Raw genomic sequence first — 25,047 nt, 5'->3', positions numbered from 1 at the left:
TCCACAAATCAGCAAAGATCAAGTAATATTGGAATTGTTTTCTTTTGCTTCAAACTTTGATGTATTAAAGCTATTGCTTAATGATGGTGAGAATATGGATTCCAGTTGCAACAATTGTAAAATTTGCAGCACTTGCCCATCATGTGTACTAAAAATTCTGGCATCCAACAGACTTCATGACAAGGCATATGATAACCTTTATGAACTTTATAAAGTCATCTGCACACTATCAGTTACTCAAGTCCAATGTGAGAGTACATTTTCAAAGCTAAAGATCATAAAGACAAGGTTAAGAAATTCACTGTCTGAGGAGAATTTGGAATCATACATGTTGCTATCCATTGAAAAGGAATTGTTAGATGAATTGGATGCAGAATCAATTATTGGCAGATTCGCACAATCATCTAGCGAACACAAACGATTGCTCTTAATATAGTGGACTGCATGCAATGCTCTATTGTGCTTTTGAACTATCTGTTAATGTGTAAATTGTGCAGTAAACTATTTAAAAATATCAACCAATTACTTAAAAAAAAATTAAAAATTAAAAATTCAATTATAACATTCTGTATTTACATTTGGTATCTACTGCCAGTAATATGTACAGTACATGTACACTGTAATTACTAAGAAATACACATTTTTTCCACAAAAATTTTAATTGTACCCTTTTTTCCAGATGTATTTTTTTGAAAATTTTATTTATTCGTTATGAAAATTAAATGATAGCATTGTAGTTGTGGGTGGGCCCCCTTTTTCTCCTGACATCCAATATTTTTAGACCCAGTCCGCCACTGACAGTCAGCCATGTCACTTTGTAGTTGAGTCACTATCCAGATTGGGGAGACATTAACGAGTAGTTTGCCATCTGGATTAAAAAATGTTTTTGCCCCCTTCTCCCCTACCCCTGCCCTCACTAGGGTGCAAAAACATAAACTGCACCAAATCGTTGGCAGGTGGTATATACACAGCACTCCCTTGCCTCCCCCTTTCCCATTGTTAGGAAGCTTCTGTTGTCTGTGCAGGAATTAACTGCCAAGGTAAGCATTCCAAGTAGAGCAATATTCAAGAGAGAGCACCCCGCCCCCCCCAGGGTTTTCCTATTTGGCGCTGCATGAAGTCGAAAGAAGTAGAAATTTTATTTTTTTGGAGAGCATCAAAGCAAAAGCCGGGAAGGGAATAGTGGGAAGTGGCCAGGAATGTCATTTTCCAGAGTCTCACACTGAGGACCAGGCAGCACACAAGATGCTCAATGACCTCACAAGTGTGGTCAAGTCGGCAAATTATCTTCAAGGATGCCTCTGACCAACAACACCACTAACCTCTCACAGCGTGAATGCACCAAACTCCATCACTCACCCATCAGAAATCTCTAGCAATCAGGATACAGGCCTACATTCAGATAAGCCTCACCCTGTCAAACCTTCCATTGCTGCCAGCATCATCCATACCTTTTGCTGCTTCAACATACCTCTGGATATTTGACCAAAGCAATGCGCAATCACTGAAGTTCTTCCTTCTCCTTTGCAGAACAAGGCAGCAGAACAAGGCAGCCCATAAAAGGAGGAAGCAGACCAGGACTTAAGGGAGGCAGGTATGCCTGCATTACCTGGACTCTTTTGAGGAGACCATGCTCTAAATCAGGGGACTATCTATGAATGAGGCCCTTACACCCTCCGTTACTGAGAGCTTTCAAGATGATGATATGCTCTTATGTTCTTTCTCAATTCCCACCTCGTCCTCATTCTGCTATCTGATGTGAAAGTCTGACCAAGAACATCTTGCTTTCCAAATAAATCCCCTTCCCTCACCCTCACCTTTCCCTTCTGTATTTATGCTCTCAGATACCCAAGAACCAGTTTCTGACCAGCCACTGCATTCCATGAGGAAGGTTGAGAGCTGTTACAGGCCTCAAAGGAAGAAGCACCACTTGATCTGACACTTGAAGCCATAGGCTTAGATATACACAACACATACATTTGAGGGCAGAATGAATTCCTGAATGAGGAACTGGGCATAATTGGGCTGTAGTGAGATCTGGAGGACAGGATTGTCCATGTGTCAGTTCCCTGGAGGGTGAAGTTTAGATGAGTTCTGCTCCATGCAACTCAGATGAATGATGAGGGAGAATTACTTGAAAACACTGAAAAGAAGGAATGTTGTGATACTGGTGCATTGGTAGGTCTGTTAGACAGTTATTGCCTTTGTTAAGGAGCATGGAGATATCATGCAGAGTTTGAAGTCTGGACAGAGGGAGCATCGAGTGTCGCTCTGTGCCGATGACCTCTTGCTGTATGTTTCGGATCCGTTGGAGAGTATGGGAAGGATTATGGGCCTGCTGGGGAGGTTTGGAGGGTTCTCAGAGTACAAGTTGAATGTAGGGAAAGGCGAGGTATTCCCGGTGAATGAGCTGGCACAGCGGGCTAATTTAGGGGGGATGCCATTAGGGTAGTGAGGGATAGGTTTCGATATGTGGGGATTCAGGTAGCAAGGGAATGGACTGGGCTCCATAAGTGGAACTTAACATAGCTGGTGGAGGAGGCTAGTGAGGATCTTAAGAGGTGGGATACACTGCACTTAACGCTGGCGGGAAGGGTCCAAGTGGCAAAAATGAATATTCTGCCGAGGTTCTTGTTTATCTTTCAAGCTCTCCCGATCTTTATTCCAAAGGTCTTTTTTTGGAAAGTGGACACGATCATCTCGGACTTTATATGGGCGGGGAAGGTACCGAGGGTGGGGGAGACCCTGCTATAGAGGCAGAGGCAACAGGGGGGTTGGTGTTGCCGAACTTGCTTCATTATTATTGGGCAGCGAATATGGACAAAGTGCGGAGGTGGTGGGAAGGAGAAGGGGTAGAGTGGATTAGGGTGGAGGAGGAATCTTGTCAGGGGTCTAATTTGAGGGCTATGGCGATGGCAGCATTGCCAATGGCTCCAAGTAGGTATTCAGGAGCCCAGCGGTGCAGTCTGCAGTGAAGATATGGAATCAGCTGAGGAGCCATTTTAGGGTGGAAGGGATGTCGGTGCTTTGTGAGAATCATGGGTTTGAGTCGGGGGAATGAACAGTGTATACAGGAGGTGGAGGGAAATGGGGCTGGTCAAGGTGAGGGATCTGAATTTGGAGGGTGGGTTCACCAGTCTAGAGGAGCTAAGGGAGAGGGTAGAGCTGCCGAGGGGGAGTGAGTTCAGGTATCTGCAGGTTAGGGACTTTCCGGCGAAAGGTCTGGAGAGTGTTCCCTAGGTTGCCGGGATAAACCCAGCAGGAGCGACTGCTGCTTCCGGATGTGGAAGAGGAGGGAAGAATTGGGAATATATACAAGTGGCTGGGGAAGCAGGGAGGTGAGCGGGTGGTGAAGATCAAGGAGAAATGGGAAACGGAGTTGGGAGGGGAGATCAATTGGGGAGCATGGAGTGAGGCACTGCATAGGGTAAAAGGGACCTCCTCTTCTGCAAGGATGAGCCTGATACAGTTTAAAGTGGTGCACAGGGTGCTTATGACTCGGGCGAGAATGAGTGGGTTCTTTCAGGGGGTAGCAGATGAGTGTGAGAGGTGTGGGCGGGGGCCAGCGAATCACGCACACATGTTGTGGGGTTGCGAAAAATTGGGAAGATTCTGGGCGGGAGTGTTCGTGGTCTTCGCCAGGATAGTGGAGGAGGAGGTGGACCCTTTGGTGGCGATATTTGGGGTCTCAGGGAAGCCGGAGCTCATGGAGAGGAGGAAGGCCAATGTCTTGGCCTTTGCATCTCTGATTACACAGCGGCAAGTTTTGCTGGAGTGGCGGTTGGCATCGCCACCGGGGGTAGAGGTTTGGTTGGGTGATCTGTACGACTTCCTGCGATTAGAGAAGATAAAGTATGAGTTAAGGGGCTTTCAGGGGCTTTGAGGAAAGGTGGGTGATGTTTGTGATCGTGTTTGAGGGGCTATTCATTGCGGGGGAGGGGGGGGGGTGAAAAAAGGGACAAATCTGTGCAGACTGTATAGCTGATTGTTGGGAAGTATGTTTCCCGGGGTGTTTATTCGCTGTAACCTGTGTTGATACATGTTTGTAATAAAATGTTGTTTTTTTTTTAAATGCAGAGTTTTGAAGTCCATCCTTTCCAGCCACTAGCAATGTGGTCCATGAGGCTGTTGGCCTTTCTCAGGATGACAGCACTCAGCCAGTGTTCTTTATTGTTGCCTTTCAGCCAGCCCTGACTGTGGCCACCTATGCTAAGTGCTGCAGTCTCATAGCTGGCCCTCAAGTCCCAGAACATATTTACTTCATCCAGTAAGGCCATGTGCAGTCTTCCCCATTGAAAACAGCAGCCTCCCATCAGTATTTCTGCAGCCACTGGGGTAGCGGAATGTAACAGGAGAGACCAGGCAAAGACACTCACAATACAGGCACCAAGGGGATGCACAAGAGTCAATGCTTTTGTTTTAGATTTATTATGGGATGTGTCACCAGAAAAATTTATTCTGAAAAGGTTTCTTGTTGGTGGATTTTATTTCAAGATTTTGGCCAAGAGGACTCTGTGATGTGATGTAGTAAATGGATTGAAAAGTGCGGAATTGTATGGTGATGATGGAATAAGATCTTTGGAGGACGGAGCATCAGTATCCACTCATGGTGACCCATCCAGAGAAAAACAGGTTCCAAATGCTTCTTCCTGCTTGAGGCACTGTTTGTAGTGACAATCTGCTCAGTGTGAAAGCCCAACCATCATAGGGTGCTGTGCGACCACACTGGAAATGACCGGATGAGGTGCTCCAGCTTCTGTACTGTCAGGTCCAACAGTGTCACAGAGCTTCAGTCAAGATCTTTTAACACATTTTCCACCACTTATCATTTCTTTGTTATGAAGTGAAGTCGCCATAGTCCCAGATGACCAGAGGCTGCTTTTCCATTTGAAGCGAGAGCTGATTGGTAGTGATTTACCCTGAGTCATTTAACCAAAGTGTTCTCTAAAAACTCTCGTTGTGTATGGCCTGTGGCCCATTGAGTCTGCATCCACCCTCCGAAGAAACACCCTATGTAGGCTCAATCCCCCACCCTATTCCCATAACCCCATAACTTCACCTACACTTTGGATACTTAGGGTCAATTTTGGATGGTCAATTCACCGAACCTGCATATCTTTGGATTGTGGAAGGAAACCGGAGCACCCGGAGGAAAACCACACAGACACGGGGAGATTGGGAAAACTCCGCAGTCGCCCGAGGTCGGAATCGAACATGGGTCCCTGGCGCTGTGAAGCAGCAGAGCGAACCACTGTGCCACCCTACAGCATCTTAAAAGGCATTTGATAAAATGCCACACAAGTGACTTGTTAGCAAAATTCAAAATCCTGAAATTAAACCATGGCAATGTGCATAAAAAATTGGTTCAGATACAGAAAGAAAGAGTAATTCTGAGCATTAGTTATTCAGATGAGAAGTGTTACACTACCCTGGGTAAGTGTGTGGTCAATTCTAGCCCCACAGACCCCAGAGCCTCAACGTAAGTGAATTAATCAGTAATCCGTGCATCGTCCTGAAATTTTTGTCCCTTGACTGCTCCAATGAGTTACAGGCACCAGGGGCGAAATTCTATGACCCCCAGCAGGGTCGGAGAATCGCCTGGGGCTGCCGAAAATCCCGCCCCCGCCGTGGCAGAGATTCTCCGCCACCCGGGAAGTGGCGGTGGCGGGAATCTCGCCACTCCGATCGGAGAGGCCCCTGCGGTGATTCTCCGGCCCGGATGGACCGAAGTTCCGCCGCTGGGAGGCCTCTCCCGCCGAAGAGGTTTGAACCACCTCTGGAACGGCGGGATCAGCGGCGCGAGCAGGCCCCCGGGGTCCTGGGGGGGTGGGGGGTGATCGAACCCCTGGGGGTGCCCCCACGGTGGCCTGGCCCGCGATCGGGGCCCCCCACTCAGACTCCGGGCCAGTGCCCTGGGTGCACTATTTCTCCTCTGCGGCCGCCAAGGCCTCCGCCATGGCGGAAGCGGAAGAGAACCCCACATCGCGCAAGCGCCGGCAGTGACGTCAGTGGCCCAGCTGCCGCTGACGTCACTGCCGGCGCATGCGCCGACCGGTGAAAGCCTTTCGTCCAGCCCCGCTGCCGGGGGCGCCGGTTTTTTGTGCCAGTCTTCTGGTGCCAACCGCTCCGGCGCGGGGCTGGCCCCCAAAGGTGGGGAGAATTCCCAACTTTGGGGAGGCCCGACCCCTGAGTGGTTGGCGCCACTCCCCTACGCTGGGACCCTCCGTCACGCCGGGTAGGGGAGAATCCCGCCCATGATTTGTAAGTAAAATGTTAAAAAGTGTTTATTTATAAAAAGGAAAAAGATGAACATAAGACTAGAACAATGGTTTGCTAATCTAACTATTTCTCATTCCACCCTTCACCCAGACACACATAAGACAGAGACACGATGGGGGTAGGGTAAGGATTCAAAATAACAGGGAGTAATTGGGCGTGAGATGGTTATTTGCTGCTGAGGTAGCGGTCTAGAACCTGCAGGCTGTAAAATTCTCACTGGGAAGTCACTTTCACTTTTAACAATCGGGGTCTTCACACTGAGAATCCTGCCCTGAGGGTGGCTCAGTCCCGACAGGTCTCCACCAGATTGACTCGCAGTCTCAATGAGGCGATCTTAGAATTCTTTACCTTGGATTTGGATTTGATTTCTTGTTGCATGTACCGAGGTACAGTGAAAAGTATTGTTCTGCGTATAGTCCAGACAGATCATTCCACACATGAAAGAAAACATAGGACATACATAAATACACAATGTACATACATAGATACAGGATATGGGTGAAGCATATGGAATGTAGTACTACTCAGTAGAAGAGATGTGTGAAGAGATCAGTTCAGTCCATATATGGTCATTCAGGAGTCTGGTAACAGCGGGGAAGAAGCTGTTTTTTAATCTGTTGGTGTGTGTTCTCAAACTTTTGTATCTCCTGCCCGATGGAAGAGGTTGGAAGAGAAAATAACCCAGGTGGAAGGGGCCTTTGATTATGCTGTCTGCTTTCCCAAGGCAGTGGGAGGTGTAGACTGAGTTAATAGATGGGAGGTGAGTTTGTGTGATGGACTGGGCTGTGTTCTACAGACGACTCTCTGTAGTTTCTTACTGTCTTGGGAAGAGTAGTTCCAGGCTGTGATGCAGCCAGATAGGATGCTTTGATGGCGCATCTGTAAATATTGGTAAGAGTGAAAGTGGACATGCCGAATGTCCTTAATTTCTTGAGGACTAATAGACGCTGTTGTGCTTTCTTGTTCGTAGGGTCGACGTTGGTGGACCAGGACAGTTTGTTGGTGATGTGCACACTTAAGAATTTGAAGCTGTCAATCATCTCCACCTTGTCACCATTGATGTAGCCAGGGGTGTGCACGATACTTCGCTTCCTGAAGTTTATGAGCAGCTCCTTAGTTTTTCTGAGTTTGAGGGAGAGATTGTTGTCGTTACACCACACCACTATGTTGTCTATCTCCCTCCTGTACTCTGATTCATCATTGTTCGATATCCAACTCACTATGGTCGTGTCATCAGCAAACTTGTAGATGGAGTTGGATCCATATTTTGCCACAGTCGTGTGTGTATGGGCAGTATAGTGGGGGGCTAAGTATGCAGCCTTGCGGGGCCCAGTATTGAGGACTAACATAGAAGAGGTGTTGTTGTTTTTTCTTACAGATAGTGGTCTATAGGTCAGGAAGTCGAAGATACAGTTGCAGAGCGAGGAGCCAAGTCCGAGGTTTTGGAGTTTTGATATGAACTTGGCTAGGATTATGGTGTTGAAGGCAGAGCTGCAGTCAATGAACAGGAGTCTGACGTAGGAGTCCTTGTTGTCGAGTTCCTCCAGGGATGAGTGTAGGGAAGGTGAGATGGCATCTCCCGTGGACCGGTTGTGGTGGTATGCGAATTGCAATGGATCTGAGCTTTCTGGGAGTATGGAGTTGATGTGTCTCATGACCAACTTCTCAAAGCACTTCATAATTATAGATATCAAGGCCCCCGGACGGTAGTCATTGAGGCACGTTGCCTGGTTCTTCTTTAGCACCGGTATGTGGTGGTCTTCTTGAAGCAGGTGGGAAAGTCGGAACGGAGTGGGGAGAGTTTAAAGATGCCCTCGAACACACCTGCCAGGTGGTCCATGCAGGATCTGAGTGTACGACCATTGACTCTGTCAGGAACCATTACTTTCCGAGGGTTCACTTTCAAGAAAGCCAATCTGACTTCGGAAGCTGTGACGGTAGGTATGGGTGTGTCCGAGACTGCTGGAGTAGTTTAAAAAAAAATAATTTTAATAATCTTTATTGTCACAAGTAGGCTAACAATAACACTGCAATGAAGTCACTGTGATAAGCCAGTAATACACAAAGGGAGAATTCAGAATGTCCAAGTTACCTAACAGCACGTCTTTCGGGACTTGTCGGAGGAAACCCACACAGACATGGGGAGAACATGCAGACTCCATACAGACAGTGACCCAAGCCGGGAATCAAAACTGGGACCCTACCGCTGTGAAGCAACACTGCTACCCACTGTGCTACCGTGTCACCCATGGTTGACAATGGTTTGATGGTGTCCTGCTTCAACCGAGCAGAGAATGCATTGAGTTCATTGGGGAGGCGTGCTCTGCTGTCGGAGATTCTACTCGGCTTTGCTTGGTAGCTCGTTATGTTGTTTAAGCCTTGCCATAACCGACGAGATTCAATGGGGTGGCACGGTGGCACCGTGTTCGCACTGCTACCTCATAGCTCCAGGGACTCGGGTTCAATTCAGGCCTCGGGTCACTGTCTGTGTGGAGTTTACACTTTCTCCCCATGTCTGCATGGGTTTCGTCCGGGTGCTCCGTTTTCCTTCCACAGTCCAAAGATGTCCAGGTTAGGTGGATTGACCATGCTAAATTGCCCTTAGTGTTCAAAAAGGTTAGCTGAGGTTACTGGGTTATGGGGAAAGAGTGGAGGCATGGACTTAAGTAGGATACTCTTTACAAGGGCAGGTGCAGACTCGATGGGCAGAATTGCCTCCTTCTGCACTGTAAATTCTATGATTCAATGATTCTATTTTGTTAATGTGTGACCTTAGCTCAGTTGAATATTGCCTCTTGGCATCCCTGATGTCTTATATAGGTCAGGATCGTCTGTCTTGAACGCCTCAGACCTGTCCTTCAGTAGGGAGTGAATCTCCTGATTAAACCATAGCTTCCAGTTGGGGAAGGTACGTACTATCTTCTTTGGCATGCAATCTTCTACACACTTGCTGATGATGTCTTTGATGGTGGTGGCATACTTGTTTAGGTTAGCCACTGAGTTCTTGAATATGGACCAGTCCACTGACTCCAAAAAGTCACGTAGGAGCTCTTCTGTTGCCTGACCAGCATTGCACAACCTTTTTAACCGGATTCTCCTGCTTAAATTTCTGCTTGTGTGCCGGGAGAAGGACTACAGTCTTATGGTCTGATTTTCCAAAGTGCAGTCAGGGGATGGATCGGTAGGCGCCCTTGATGTTTGAGTACCAGTGGTCGAAGAAGTTGGCGCCCCTGATGGGACAGGAGATGTGTTGGTGGAAATTCAACAGTACACGCTTGAGGTTGGCATGGTTGATGTCCCCAGCCATGATCAACAAGGCCTCTGGATGTTCTGTTTCACTGTCCTTTATAGAGGTGTACAATTCGCCAAGCACCTTCTTCATTTCTGCCTGGGGTGGGATAGACTGCTGTGATTATAGCTGAACTCCCGCGGAAGATAATATGGGCAACACTTCACGGACAGATATTCCAGGTACAGGGAACAGTAATTCACCAGGGTTCCCATGTCCGAGCAGCATGAGGAGTTGATGAGGAGGCAAACCCCGCCACCATTCGTTTTGCCTGATGATGCCGTGTGGTCCATCCAGTGTATTGAGAAGCCGTCAGGTTGTATGGCACAGTCCGGTGAGGCAGGGGTGAGTCATGTCTCTGTGAAACAGAGCACACAGCAGTCTCTTACTTCCCTCTGATAGGTAACCCTTGCGTTAAGCTCGTCCAGCATGTTTTCGATTGCTTGGATGTTTGCCAGGAGTATGCTGGGGAGAGGAGATTTGAAACCAAGTTGTTTTTGTCTCACCTGAGAATTTAAATGAAGGTTGTCCATCTGCCCCACACATTGACCGCTTGTCTGCCGTTTTTGCAGATGAAGGTTACTTCCAATCACATTTCCATAGGTTAAACTGACTTCAGGGGAAAAGCACTTTATCTTGAACTTCAAGGAAGTGCCCAACAGGTGAGAGAGAATGTGGAGCATTGGCTTCACAGTTCTTAATCAGGGTACAAAAGTCTACTTGCTCACAGCTCCTCTCATAGATCACTTTCACAGGCTAGCTGGAAGCATTTAAATGGCCAGGCCTTTCAAACAGAGTGTTACACTTTCACAAACCTGGCTGGAGACATGTAAGGCAGAAATTACTTCCCCAGGCTGGCTGGAAGCATGCAAATCACCAGGCTGAAAGCTGATAGAGAGAGACAGTTTTGCTGTGTGCTGATTTCCAGGTCTGGGCAGAACTGAGATACAAATGGAGCTTGCCTTGGTCCTTCCAGAATTTTCTGAAAGGCTCTACCAATCCCAATCAAGAACATAACATGTCCCAAAATCTCAGAGACACCAATTGACTGCTTGCCAAGTCCATCAAAATTACATCACAGGCTATGCCAAAGAGCATCAAGAGAGGTCATGTGCCAGTACATTAGACCAGGGGTGTTTTCAGTTTGACCGAAGTCTGCAGTTTAAACACAATCTGCAAAGTTACAGGAAAGGAATTAAAAAAAGAAACAAGAAACAGACAAGGAATTAATAAGTTTCTAACAGAAGAAAGTAGAAAGTGATGTCTCCAAAGTTCAGTACGAATGACCACTGCTATATATTTATCTGTATGTATCCATGACCTGGACTTGGCAGGGAGTGGAGTTGGCATGAATTCAGAGGCGAGGAGCTTTGGAATAGTAATTATAAATAACTTACCTTGGGGATTTGCAGCCTAGTCGGCAGTGAGCAGAGTTAGTGTGAACTCAGGGACGAGGAGCATTGGAGCCGTAAGTATAAATAACTTACTTCGGGGATTTGCAGCCTAGTCGACAGTGAGCGGAGTTAGTGCGAATTTGGGAAGGAGGAGCTTTGGAGCAGTAAGTATAAGTAACTTACTTTGGGGATTCGCGGCCCAGTCAGCAGTGAGCAGAGTTAGTGCGAATTTGGGAAGGAGGCGTTTCTGAACAGTAATTATTAATAACTTACCGGCTGGGTATCGGGGACCGGGAAAACAAGCAGGAAAGTGACGTCTCAGTAAAGCTGTGACCTGATTGTCTGGTTGGGAATCTGTTCTAAATTTGAAAAGCTAGGGTAATTAACTAAGTAGAGGAATAACTAGGAGATGAGCGTATTTAGCATTTAATACTTATCGGAGAAATTTAGCACAAGGGACCATATAGTTAATTTAATAAGTACTTCTTTTAATATAATTGATTAATTAGTGCTAAATTTAATAAGCATTTATTTTGATGTAATTACTTAATTAGTAATAATAATAATAATAATAATCTACATTTAAGAACTATTTATTTTGACATAATTACTTATTTAGTGCAAGAAATATCAGTCAGTGGGATGCAGTGCTCTAACTGTGAGATGTGGGAGGTCCCTGACGCTTTCAGCATTCTGGATGACTACATCCACAGGAAGTGTACCCAATGACAGCTCCTCACAGACCATGTGGTTTGTTTGGAGCAGCAGTTGGATGCACTTAAGAGCATGCAGATGGTTGAAAGCGCCATAGACAGGAGTTATAGAGATGTGGTCACACCCAAGGTGCAGGCAGACAGATGGATGACTGCTAGAAAGGGCAGGCAGTCAGTGCAGGAATCCCCCATGGTTGTCCACTTCTCTAACAAGTATACAGCTCTGGATACAGTTGGGGGGGATAGCCTATGAGGGGAAAGAAAGAGCAGCGGCCAGAGTAGTGGCACCATGGCTTGCTCTGTTGGTCAGCAGGGAGGGCCAAAACGCAGAAGAGCAATAGTCATAGGGACTCCATAGTCACTTCTATAGTCGTGAACAAGACTCCAGGACAATGTGTTGTCTCTCTGGTGCTAAGGCCTGGAATGTCACTAAACGGCTGCATGACATCCTGAAGGGAGAGGGTGATAAGGCAGAGGTCTTGGTGCATGTTGATACCAGTGACATAGGTAGAAATAGGCATGAGGTCTTGCATGAATAATTCAGGGAGTTAGGCAATAGACTAAAGAGCAGGATCTCTCGTTTGTAATCTCTGGATTAATCCCAGTGCCACATGCTAGTGAGTACAGGAATAGGAGAATAGCAAATATGATTTAAGATTTGGCGCAGGAGGGATGGTTTTAGATTCTTGGATCTTTGTAACCATTCTTGAGGATAGTGAGACCTGTACAAGCAGGACGGTCTACTACATCTAAACCAGAACGGGACAAACATCCTTGCTGGTGGGTTTGCTAGTGCTGTTGTGAAGAGTTTAAACTAGTTTGGCAGGAGGAGGGGATGCAGACTGATAGCAGAATAGGAGCACAGTTTAACATAGAAAAGCAATCAGGTCAGAGGGAATATAGCAGTAGTAAGTTTCCAGGGAATAAGACAAGGCTGGATGGCTTCTACTTTAATGCCAGGAGTATTAAAGGTAGAACGGATGAGTTAAGGGTGATGATTGACCTGTGCAATTATGATATAATAGCAATCACAGAGACATGGTTGAGAGAGGGTCAGGATTGGCAACTCAACATCCCGGGATACAGAATCTTTAGGCAAGACAGAGGAGGGGGTAAAAGAGTTAAAGAGGCAGTTAGTACAGTAAGGAAAGATGATACCTTCGAAGGGGCATCAAATGAAACTTTGTGAGTTGAATTTAGGAATAAAAAAAGGACAGCTACACTGTTAGGTGTTTATTAGAGACCCCCAGATATTCAGTGGGAAATTGAGGAGCAAATATGTGGACACTTCGCAGAGGGGTGTAAAAATAATAAGAGGGTAAGTATATTAGGTGATTTCAACTTTCCCAAAATTAATTGGGATAGTCATCATGTTAAGGACTTAGATGGAGTAGAGTTCTTAAAATGTATACAGGAGAACATTTTAGCTCAATATGTAGAAGATCCAACAAGGGATGGTGCAGTGCTGGACCTAATTCTGGAGAATGAAGCTGGACAGATGGTTGATGTGTTGGTGGGGGAGCGTTTTAGTGATAGCGACCACAACATGGTTCAATTTAAATTTGTTATGCACAAAGAAATAGACAAGTTGGAAAAAAAGGTTTTGGATTGGGGAGAGGTGGACTGGAAAGAGTTACTTGTGGGAAAATCTACAAAAGAGCAGAAGGGGGCATTCAAAGATGAAATAGAGAGGGTACAGGCCCAATATGTTCCACCTCGGTTAATAGGGAGGTGTAACAAACCCAGAGAACCATGGATGACCAGAGGCATTCAGGATATGATGAGAAGGAAAAGAGAGACTTTTAACAAGTATACCGGGAGCAAGTCTGCAGGGCATTAGTGGAGTACAGAAAGTGCAGGATGGAATTTAAGAAATCAATTAGGAGAGCAAAGAGGGGATATGAGAAAGCTCTGGCTGGTAGAAGTACAAAAGCTCCCAAGGTAATCGACAAATATATCAATGGGAAGAGGATAACCAGACAAAGGGTAGGGCCCATTAAGGACCAAGGGGGAAATCTGTGGGTGGAGCCAGAAGAGATTGATAGAGTGTTAAACAAGTATTTTACATTTGTTTTCACCCAAGGGAATGAGGAGGTAGTTATGGAACTCGGGGATAGATTATGAGGTTCTTCAACAAATTGTCACAGGGAGTCACAAGATATTGGAGGTATTGGCGGGCTTAAAAGTGAATAAATCTCGAAGACCGGATGACTTGTGTCCCAGGAGGCGACGGAGGAGATTGCCGGGGCTCTGACCCAAATTTTTAATTCCTCTCTGGCCAGGGGTGGAGGTGCCAGAGGACTGGAGAACAGCTAATGTGGTCCCACTATTAAAGAAAGGCTGTAGCGATAAGCCAGGGAACTACAGACCAGTGAGTCTCACATCTGAAGGAGAGAATCTATCTCCACTTGGAGAGACAAGTTTTAATTAGGAATAGTCAGCATGGCTTTGTCAGAGGGAGGTCGCGCCCAACTAATTTGATAGGGTTTTTTGAGCATTGAACCAAGTATGTAGATGAGGTCTGTGCAGTTGATGTAATTTACATGGATTTCAGCAAAGCCTTTGACAAGGTCCCACATGGGAGACTTATTAAGAAAGAAAATGCTCATGGGATACAGGGTCACTTGATCAGGTGGCTACATAATTAGCTTAGCGGTTGAAGACAGAGAGTAATGATAGACAGCTGCTTTAGTGCCTGGAAGCCAATGACCAGTGGCATACCACAGGCATCCATGCGGGCCCCCTGTTGTTTGTCATTCATGTAAATGACACAGGTCACTATAGGGGGAGTGGGATCAGTAAGTTTGCGGATGACACAAAGATCGGCCGTGTGGTTAATAGTGAGATTGAGTGTCTTGGGTTACAGGAAGATATAGACAGGATGGTCAAATGGGCGGATAAGTGGCAGATGGAATTTAACCCTGAAAAATGTGAAGTGATACACTTTGGAAGGAGTAATTTGACAACAAAGTATACTATGAAAGGTCTGACACTGGGAAGTTCCGAAGAACAAAGGGACCTTGGCGTGTTTGCCCATAGATCTCTGAAGGCATAGGGTGGTGAAAAAGGCATATGGGACACTAGCTTTTATCAATCGGGGCTAGGTTACAAAAGCAGGGAGGTCATGATGGAGCTGTATAGAACTTTGGTGAAGCCACAGCTGGATACTGTGTGCAATTCTGGTCGCCACATTATAGGAAGGATGTATTGCACTGGAGTGGGTGCAGAGAATATTCACCAGAATGTTGCCTGGGATAGAACATTTATGTTCTAAAGAGAAGTTGGATAGGCTTGGGTTGTTTTCTCTGGAGCAAAGGAGACTAAGGGATGACCTGATTGAGATGTACAAGATTATGAGGGGCATGGATAAGGTGGATAGAGAGCAGCTGTTACCCTTAGTTGAAGGGTAAGTAATGAGGGTACACAAGTTCAAAGTGAGGGATTGGAGGTTCAGTGGGAGTTGAGGTAAATCCTTTTTAGCCAGAGTGGTGACAGTCTGGAATGCACTGCCTGGGAGGGTTGTAGAGGTGGGATGCCTCACATCCTTTAAAACGTACCTGCATGAGTGCTTGGCATGTCATAACATTCAAGGCAATGGGCCAAGAGCTGACAAGTGGGATTAAATGGGCAGGTCAGGGTATTTCTTGCGTTGGTGCAAAGTAGATGGGCTGAAGGGCCTCTTCTGCAATGTCGCATTCTGTGATTCTGTGAATATAAAGGGTGGGATTTCAAAATTTTCAGACTGCACAGTGCTCAGAAATGCAATAAATTTCTTATTCATCCTCTCTCAATCCTTGACATGATTCCTAAATTATGGTGCCCAGAATTGGACACCACTGCACTCCAGCTGAGATGTAATCAGTGATTTCTAAAGGTTTCTCAGAACCTGTGAGGCGGGATTCTCCATTTCTGAGACTAAGGGCTGGATTCTCCGATTCTGCGGCTTTGTCTGCAGGATCCGTCTGGTCTTACGACCAGAAAGTCAAAGGAGTCCCCGCACCAATCCTCTGCCCAGTGGGGGGCTTTACCTGCGGATACAGCCACAGAATGTCCGGGTCCATAGCTACTCATGTGCACGGCGGCGGCCAACGGCGGCCGCGCCATGCGTGTGAACCCAGCCTGCCAAAAACATCCCCGTGTAACCCCCCTCGCCTCCACTGGCCCACCCCCCACCAGTCCCCCCAGCCCCTCCCGAAGCCCCCTTGCCAGCGAAACGCCCCCCCCCCGACTGTGGCGCCGCTGGACACAGTCCGAAGCCGCCACGTGAGGTCCCCGAAAGTTGTGAGGACACATGTCTCACGCCGTCGGGGCTTGGCACATCAGGGGCGGAGCATTGGGGGAGGGCCTCAAGTATGTCCTGAGGCCGTCCCAACGGCATGTGGCGTACTCCTCGAGTACGCCATTTTGAGGGGACGGAGTATCGGAAAAACGGCACCACCCCCGATTCCAGCGTAAAAGTGGATTCACTGGCTGATCAATGAATGTGATTTCGGCATCGGCGATCAGAGAATCCAACCCTAAGTGCAGATTTCATAGGCTTTAACGACAGAAAAATGGCACCATATCTGGACCGATTCCATTACTATTGAGGGGCGAGCCCCAGTACTGCGTGGAACACAATTAATTCCAATGAAAAATGGTGCGGGATTCGCCAGGTCCATGATTGACACTCAGTGGGTTGACAAGCTGCAGCCACACATACACAATACAATCCCCACACACACTCATCCCAGCCAAAAAGATGGCCCTGGTTATGCTGGGAGCACAGCTCATGTGCTCCCAGCTCATGTGAGGCTCACAGTTGGCTTGGGCCAGAGGGGACATGGGGGGGGGTGCCCTGGGGGGCAACTACACGACCCGTGGCACTAAGTTTAAAGTGGGCCGTTAGCGGTGTGCACAGTTGCATGGCTGCCTTGCCGGCTGCAGCAATGGTGTTCAATGCCCATCCATCCTGACCCCACAGCCCACCTCCTGGCCACCCTGCACTACACCCCCCCGGCCATGGCAGAAGACCACAGCCAGTGGCACAACTGTCAGCAAACCACAGTGTTGTTGGGAATTTTTCGTACTCTCTCCCTCAGCAGACGCCACGCCAGTTTCATGATTTTCAAAAGCACAAGTTAACTGCGCCATCGAGAAATCGGCCCATTGGAGACGGAGCATCGTAGAGGCCCCGGACAATACCGGGTCAGGCCCGCTAATGATATGCAAACGGTGTCTACTGTATGTGCGTTCCAGACGCTTTGTCGCCGCTGTCAATGTGCTGGAGAATTGCAATTTGGCCTGAAATCGGCGCCTTCCGTGATTTCGGCGGTCAAACTGATTCTCCACCCAATCGGTTTCTCAGATTTTGGCATCAGCTAACGGAGAATCCTGCCCATTGTTTTTGTATTCTCAAAGAGAAAATGCTGGAAAATCTCAGCGGGTTTGGCAGCATCTGTTGGAAGTGAAAAGAGCTAACGTTTCAAGTTCAGGTGACCCTTTGTCAAAGCTTTGTTAAGGCAAGTAAAATAAACAAAGAACAAAGAAAAGTACAGCACAGGAACAGGCCCTTCGGCCCTCCAAGCCTGTGCCGACCATCCTGCCCATCTGAACTAAAATCTTCCACACTTCCTGGGTCCGTATCCCTCTATTCCCATCCTATTCGTGTATTTGTCAAGATGCCCCTTAAATGTCACTATCGTCCCTGCTTCCACCATCTCCTCCGGCAGCGAGTTCCAGGCACCCACTACCCTCTGTGTAAAAAACTTGCCTCGTACATCTCCTCTAAACCTTGCCCCTCGCACCTTAAACCTATGCCCCCGAGTAATTGACCCCCTACCCTGGGGAAAAGCCTCTGACTATCCACTCTGTCTATGCCCCTCATAATTTTGTAGATCTCTATCAGGTCGCCCCTCAATCTCCATCGTTCCAGTGAGAACAAACCGAGTTTATTCAACCGCTCCTCATAGCTAATGCCCCCCCATACCAGGCAACATCCTGGTAAATCTCTTCTGCACCCTCTCTAAAGCCTCCACATCCTTCTGGTAGTGTGGCGACCAGAATTGAACACTATACTCCAAGTGTGGCCTAACTAAGGTTCTATACAGCTGCAGCATGACTTGCCAATACTTATACTCAATGCCCCGGCCAATGAAGGCAAGCATGCTGTATGCCTTCTTGACTAACTTCTCCACCTGTGTTGCCCCTTTCAGTGACCTCTGGACTTGTACACCTAGATCTCTCTGACTTTCAATACTCTTGAGGGTTCTACCATTCACTGTATATTCCCGACCTGCATTAGACATTCCAAAATGCATTACCTCACATTTGTCCGGATTAAACTCCATCTGCCATCTCTCCGCCCAAGTCGCCAAATGATCTAAATCCTGCTGTATCCTCTGATAGTCTTCATCACTATCCGCAATTCCACCTACCTTTGTGTCGTCTGCAAACTTACTAATCAGACCAGTTACATTTTCCTCCAAATCATTTATATATACTACGAACAGCAAAGGTCCCAGCACTGATCCCTGCGGAACACCACTAGTCACAGCCCTCCAATTAGAAAAGCACCCTTCCATTGTTACTCTCTGCCTTCTATGACCTAGTTAGTTCTGTATCCATCTTTCCAGCACACCCCTGATCCCGTGTGACTTCACCTTTTGTACCAGTCTACCATGAGGGACCATATCAAAGGCCTTACTGAAGTCCATATTGACAACATCCACTGCCCTACCTGCATCAATCATCTTTGTGACCTCTTCGAAAAACTCTATCAAGTTACTGAGACACAACCTCCCTTCACAAAACGATGCTGCCTCTTACTAATACGTCCATTCGTTTCCAAATGAGTGTAGATACTGTCTCGAAGAATTCTCTCCAGTAATTTCCCTACCACTAACGTCAGGCTCACTGGCCTGTAGTTCCCTGGATTATCCTTGCTACCCTTCTTAAACAAAGAAACAACTTGGCTATTCTCCAGTCCTCCAGGACATCACTTGAAGACAGTGAGGATCCAAAGATTTCTGTCAAGGCCTCAGCAATTTCTTCTCTAGCCTCCTTCAGTATTCTGGGGTAGATCCCATCCGGCCCTGGGGACTTATCTACCTTAATATTTTTCAAGACGCCCAACACCTCATCTTTTTGGATCTCAATGTGACCCAGGCTGTCTACACATCCTTCTCCAGACTCAACATCCACCAATTCCTTCTCTTTGGTGAATACTGATGCAAGGTATTCATTTAGTACCTCGCCCATTTCCTCTGGCTCCACACATAGATTCCCTTGCCTATCCTTCAGTGGGCCAACCCTTTCCCTGTCTACCCTCTTGCTTTTTATGTATGTGTAAAAAGCCTTGGGAGTTTCCTTAACCCTTTTTGCCAATGACTTTTCATGACCTCTTCTAGCCCTCCTAACTCCTTGCTTAAGTTCCTTCCTACTTCCCTTATATTCCACACAGGCTTCGTCTGTTCCCAGCCTTCTAGCCCTGACAAATGCCTGCTTTTTCTTTTTGACGAGGCCTACAATATCTCTCATTATCCAAGGTTCCCAAAATTTGCTGTATTTATCCTTCTTCTGCACAGGAACATGCCGGTCCTGAATTCCTTTCAACTGACATTTGAAAGCCCCCCACATGTCAGATGTTGATTTACCCTCAAACATTCTCCCCCAATCTCGGTTTTTCAGTTCCCACCTAATATTGTTATAATTAGCCTTCTCCGAATTTAGCACATTCACCCTAGGACCACGCTTATCCTTGTCCACCAGCACTTTAAAACTTCCTGAATTATGGTCACTGTTCCCAAAATGCTCCCCTACTGAAACTTCTACCACCTGGCCGGGCTCATTCCCCAATACCAGGTCCAGTACAGCCCCTTCCCTCGTTGGACTGTCTACATATTGTCTTAAGAAGCCCTCCTGGATGTTCCTTGCAAACTCTGCCACGTCTAAGCCCCTAGCACTAAGTGAGTCCCAGTCAATATTGAGGAAGTTGAAGTCTCCCATCACAACAACCCTGTTGTTTTTACTCTTTTCCAAAATCTGTCTACCTATCTGCTCCTCTATCTCCCGCTGGCTGTTGGTAGGCCTGTAGTAAATCTCCAACGTTGTGACTGCACCCTTCTTATTCCTGATCTCTACCCATATAGCCTTGCTGCCCTCTGAGGTGTCCTCCCGTAGTACAGCTGTGATATTCTCCCTAACCAGTAGCACAACTCCGCCACCCCTTTTACATCCCTTCTATCCTGCCTGAAACATCTAAATCCTGGAATGTTTAGCTACCAATCCTGTCCTCCCCTCAACCAGGTCTCTGTAATGGCAACAACATCATAGTTCCCTCAACCAGGTCTCTGTAATGGCAACAACATCTTATTATATTCTTTCTCTGAACCCAAAACGTTAAAGTATGCAATTTAGCCTCAAATTTATAATAGAGTGTAAGTGCTATTATTCTCAGAGTAAAGCCACAATGACTTCTGATATCCCTTACAAGTGTGAGAACTCAGCAAAATTGACAGGTTAGCTTCTTAAATTATGATTTGCATATTTATTGAAGTAAAAGATAATCATCTAACTTTTCAGAAACTGATGTAAAAGTGCTCCGTGCCAATTTTGAGAATAGATGATACACTTGTTGAAGCAATAGGGCAGGCTCTGTAAGTTACAGCAGATTGGTTTTTGCAATCGGAAGTGCTTTTTAGTGTAAGTTTGAAACTGTAGAATCCCATTGACGTGTTGTTTTCAAATGAAAAGCAGGAAAGGTAACTGAGTCGTAGTGAAACACATGGCTACTTTCTGGTACAATAGTAAAACATTCTCCTCAGTGTATCATTTGGCACCATGTCCCTTGTCGCAGAAACAAAATCAGTGGGCAACATCCATGTTTCACATTGTGTAAAGCATACATAGAGTCTCCCAATCTCGGCACTCACTCCTTTATGGTCATGTATACTATCATCCATAGCATGAATTGTACCTGATCAAACTGTAGGATTTGAAAACTGCAGCCGCCATTCAATAAAATGTATTTCTGCAGCAGAAGATGACAGCATGTAATGCTAGACCATTGGAGGATGGTGTGTTGTTGGCCAACATTTAACAGCTAATGAAGAGGAAGCAAAGGTATGTCACGAGAAAAAAATTGATAAAAACTAATGTCGGCCCCTTGCAGTCAGGAATGGGGGAATTTACAATGGGGAACCAAGAAATGGCTAAGGAACTAAATTCATACTTTGCTTCTGTCTTCACAAAGGAAGACATGAATAATGTACCGGAGGTTCTGAGAAACACAAGTTTTAGTGAGGAGCTGAAGGAACTCAGTGTTAGTGGAGATATGGTTTTGTGGAAATTAACTGGATTGAAGGCGGATTAATCTCCAGGGCCTGATAATCTTCATCCCAGAGTATTTAAGGAAGTAGCCCTAGAAATAGCAGAACTGTCATTTTCCAATGGTCTTTGGACTTGGGAATAATTCCTTCAGATTGCAGGGTAGCCAATATAACCTCACTATTTAAAAATGGGGGTAGAGGGAAAACAGGGAACTGTAGACTAGTGAGCCTAATATGGTAATAGGAAAGTTACTAGAGTCCATTATCATGGATTTCATAGCACAGCATTTGGAAAGTAGTGGTATAATCAGACAAACTCAGCATGGATTTACGAAATTGTGCTTGACAAATCTTTTGCAATTCTTTGAAGATTTAACTAGTAGAGTTGACCAGGGAGACCCAGTGGATGTGGTTTATTTCAGAGGCTTTCGACCTGGTCTCATAGAGAAAGTGTAAAGTTAAAGTGCATGGAATTGTGGGTAGTGCCTTGAAATGACTAGAAAGCTGGTTAGCAGATAGGGAGCAAAAAGTTGGAATAAATGGGTCTTTTTTTGGTTGGCAGGCAGTGACTAGTGGGGGGCCGCAGGGATCAGTGCTAGGATCCCAACTATTCAAATTATATATGAATGATTTGGATGAGGGAACTGAATATCTTATTTCCAAATTTGCAGATAATACAAAGTTGGGTGGGAGGGTGAGCTGTGAGGAGAATGCAGAGATGCTTCAAGGGAATTTGGACAGGCTGGGTGAGTGGGCAGATGCAGTTTAATGTGGATAGATGTGAGATTCTCCACTTCGGTAGCAAAAATATGAAGGCAGATTATTATTTGAATGGGTCTAAATTGAAAGAGGTGGACATTTAGCGAAACTTTGGTGTCCTCGTGCAACAGGCGCTGAAAATAAGCGCGCAGGTACAGCAGGCAGTAAAGAAGGCAAATGGTATATTGGTCTTCATAGCAAGAGGATTTGAGTATAGGAATAGAGATGTTTTACTGCAATTGTATAGGGCATTGGTGAGGCCACACCTGAAGTATTGTGTGCAGTTTTGGTGTCCTTATCTGAGGAAGGATATTCTTGCTATGGAGGGAGTGCAGCGAAGGTTTACCAGACTGATTCCTGGGATGGCAGGACTGTCAGATGCGGAGAGCTTAAATTGGTTAGGATTATATTCATTGGAGTTTAGAAGAGTGAGAGGGGATCTCATAAAAACTTATACAATTCTAGTAGGATTAGACAGGGTAGATTCAGAAAGAATGTTCCCAATGGTGGGGGAGTCCAGAATTAGGGGTCAACATTTGAGGATAAGGGGTAAAACGTTTTGGACTGAGATCAGGAGAAACTGCTTCACCCAGAGAGTGGTGAATCTGTGGAATTCACTGCCACAGAAAGTAGTTGAGGCCAAAAAGGATGTGTAATTTCAAGAAGGAATTAGATATAGCTCTTGGGACTAAAGGGTTCAAGGGAGATGGGGGGAAGGCGGGATCGGGGTTTTGAATTTGATGATCACTCATGATCATACTGAGTGGCAGAACAGGCTCGAAGGGCCGAATGACCGGATCCTGCTTCAATTTTCTATGTATGTTTCTATTATATAACTAGTTGCAGATGGTCTTGGCTAATATTAATGTAATTCTGTATTTTAGTTTCTAGAAGCTTAAACTTTAACAGTATTAATGTAACTGATCACTAGTTAGCTGATTTATGCTTTTTTCCCTTTTTGAACAGATCTCATTGAACCTGAGAGCGGACACGATGGGTCAAATGGCCGACTTCTCCTCCCATGTCTTACGGTCTTATACATGTGTAATATTAGAAACTCCCCTTTGCTCGAACAACTTCCATATCTAACAATGCTTGGAAGCTTGTGGCCAGAACCTGATTTGCCCTCTGACTTCTCTCAGCATTCTAAAATAACGTGATTAAATTCCAGAATCTCTTTCACTTTTATTTTTGTTCAACGCTACTTCCTTATCAATAGTTACCTTAATTGGTCCATCTCCTTCTCCTGCACAGTTCTATGAAATTTAAAGCAAATTGTTGTTTTTCTGACTAATTTTTTCAATTATTATTTTTTAATAATCTATTGTGACTTAATAAATTGTGGATAATGAAGTCTGCCCAATCATGCAATCATCTGTATATTCCCATTATCTACTCTTCTTATACTAAGCAAATTATATCATATATAAATAGTGGAAAATGCTTCATGGGTGATTCTATTTCATTAAAGAGGATGACAAATATTATAATTACAGCAATGTAAAACACCACAATGTTTAATCAGAGTCCTGTGCAAAATAGTGATAGAATGAAATGCCGCATCAATCTTTACAATAATACCGTAACTTTCTTAGCTGTCAAAGTGTTCTTTTCTTTAGGGGTGGCACAGTGGCACAGTGGTTAGCACTGCTGCGTCACAGCTCCAGGGTCCAGGGTTCAATTCCTGCCTTGGGTGATTGTCTGTGTGGAGTTTGCACTTTCTCCCCGTGTGTTGCTGAGTTTCGTCCGGGTGCTACGGTTTCCTCCCACAGTCCAAAGATGTGCAGGTTAGGTGGATTGGCCATGATCAATTGCCCCTTAGTGTACAAAATGTTGGGCGGGGTTACTGGGTTACAGGGATAGGGTGGAGGCGTGGGCTTAAGTCGGGTGCTTTTTCCCAGGGCTGCATGGCCACATTCTGCACTGTAAATTCTATGATTCTATGAGCGATAGAACCTTTTTTGGTGGGGTGAAGGAAGTGGAGTGGAACGTGAGTGGTCCACTTGCTCCCACCTGCACCATCTTCACGTGGCGAAGCAAGCATCGGACGGCTGATTAGTGGCCAGCTGGATGAACGGCGACCAATTGGTGGTGTGAAGGGGGCTCCTTGCACATCTTTGAGACACAATAAAACAGTATGATTTGAAAATCTCTGCCTTTCAAACATTGCTCCCTCTGACCAATCCCTCAATGGGCTAAGTAAAATCCTCAATCCTCACAGCTGGTTCTCACGTCTTAATATCAGTATATCATCAACTCCTTATCGTCAGGCAAGAGAATCAAATTCAGACTTTGCATGACATAGCCTTGTGATTTATTACAACTTTTTATGTAATTTTTTTGTCACTGTCTTGAGATTAGCCAAGCTTTTCTTCGCCCCATTCCCTGATTGTGACATTTCTATATGTTCCAGCAGAGATGTAGACTAGTGATACAAAATATTTTAAGCCTCTTAATATGACATTGACCCATCTCTCAGAACCTCCATGCTGTCAGATGACACAGCATGATTGACTCTTTGTTACGTTCCTGCAAAAGGTGAAGTCCTCTGTGGAATGCTCCTTTGCATGGCGGCTGTGAGGAAAAGCACATTAGTTGGTACTACGTTTGGGATTATGGTTTGATGTGATCTGTGGGAGAATTAAGTTCAAAGAATCATAAAGATCTTTAAGTATTTGAGAAGGATATATTTTAGTACCTCTAAGATGTTGTATACCTTGCAATCCAGTTTACATTTATCTCTCCAAATATTCTTCCCAAAACCCCTAGACCTTATTCAAAACCTCTAGATTGTTGACTAAATTGCCTTGATCGCTCTTGAAGTAGGGAAGGCTTGCAGATGCTACTGTAGCTATTACTTACTCCAGGTTCCTTTGGAATATGTTGAAACTCTCCTAGGGTGCTGGCATATTACACCACAGTGGACTCTACTATTATCCCAGGCATTTACCACCCATTTCGGGAAGATCGTGTCGAATGTTCAATGCATTTCTAGCATCCTTCTCTTTATGACAGAACGGGTGACATCATCATGCAGCAAGGTCCCTCCATTCAAACAGATTAGATTCAACTTCTACAGCTGCATCCTCTGGATCTACTTTTTACTGTATTTTTAAAATTTTCTAAATTGTCAGATTGCAGGAGAAATATCTTTCAACTGAACATCAGGAAGATTGAAGGCTTTGTCTTCAGACCCCACCACAAACCTCTGCCCCTCTTCACCAACTCCATTGATTATCCTGGCAACTCTCCGAAGCTGAACTTGGTGTTGTATTTGACTCCAAGACGGACTTGTAGCCAAACCT

General features: G+C 45.7%; 1 long non-coding RNA gene across 1 annotated transcript; it reads left to right on the top strand.

The window, feature by feature from the left end:
* The first annotated feature begins 10,993 nt into the window (after positions 1-10,993).
* On the top strand, positions 10,994-23,113 carry LOC119965638. Its single transcript, XR_005460585.1, has 3 exons — positions 10,994-11,036; positions 20,692-20,777; positions 22,709-23,113. It is a non-coding gene; the product is annotated as an uncharacterized LOC119965638 (long non-coding RNA).
* The last annotated feature ends 1,934 nt before the right edge of the window (positions 23,114-25,047 follow it).

Source organism: Scyliorhinus canicula, chromosome 5, assembly GCF_902713615.1.
Source record: "Scyliorhinus canicula chromosome 5, sScyCan1.1, whole genome shotgun sequence".
In the NCBI taxonomy this organism is placed as follows: Eukaryota; Metazoa; Chordata; class Chondrichthyes; order Carcharhiniformes; family Scyliorhinidae; genus Scyliorhinus; species Scyliorhinus canicula.
This window is presented reverse-complemented; position numbering and strand designations above follow the sequence as displayed.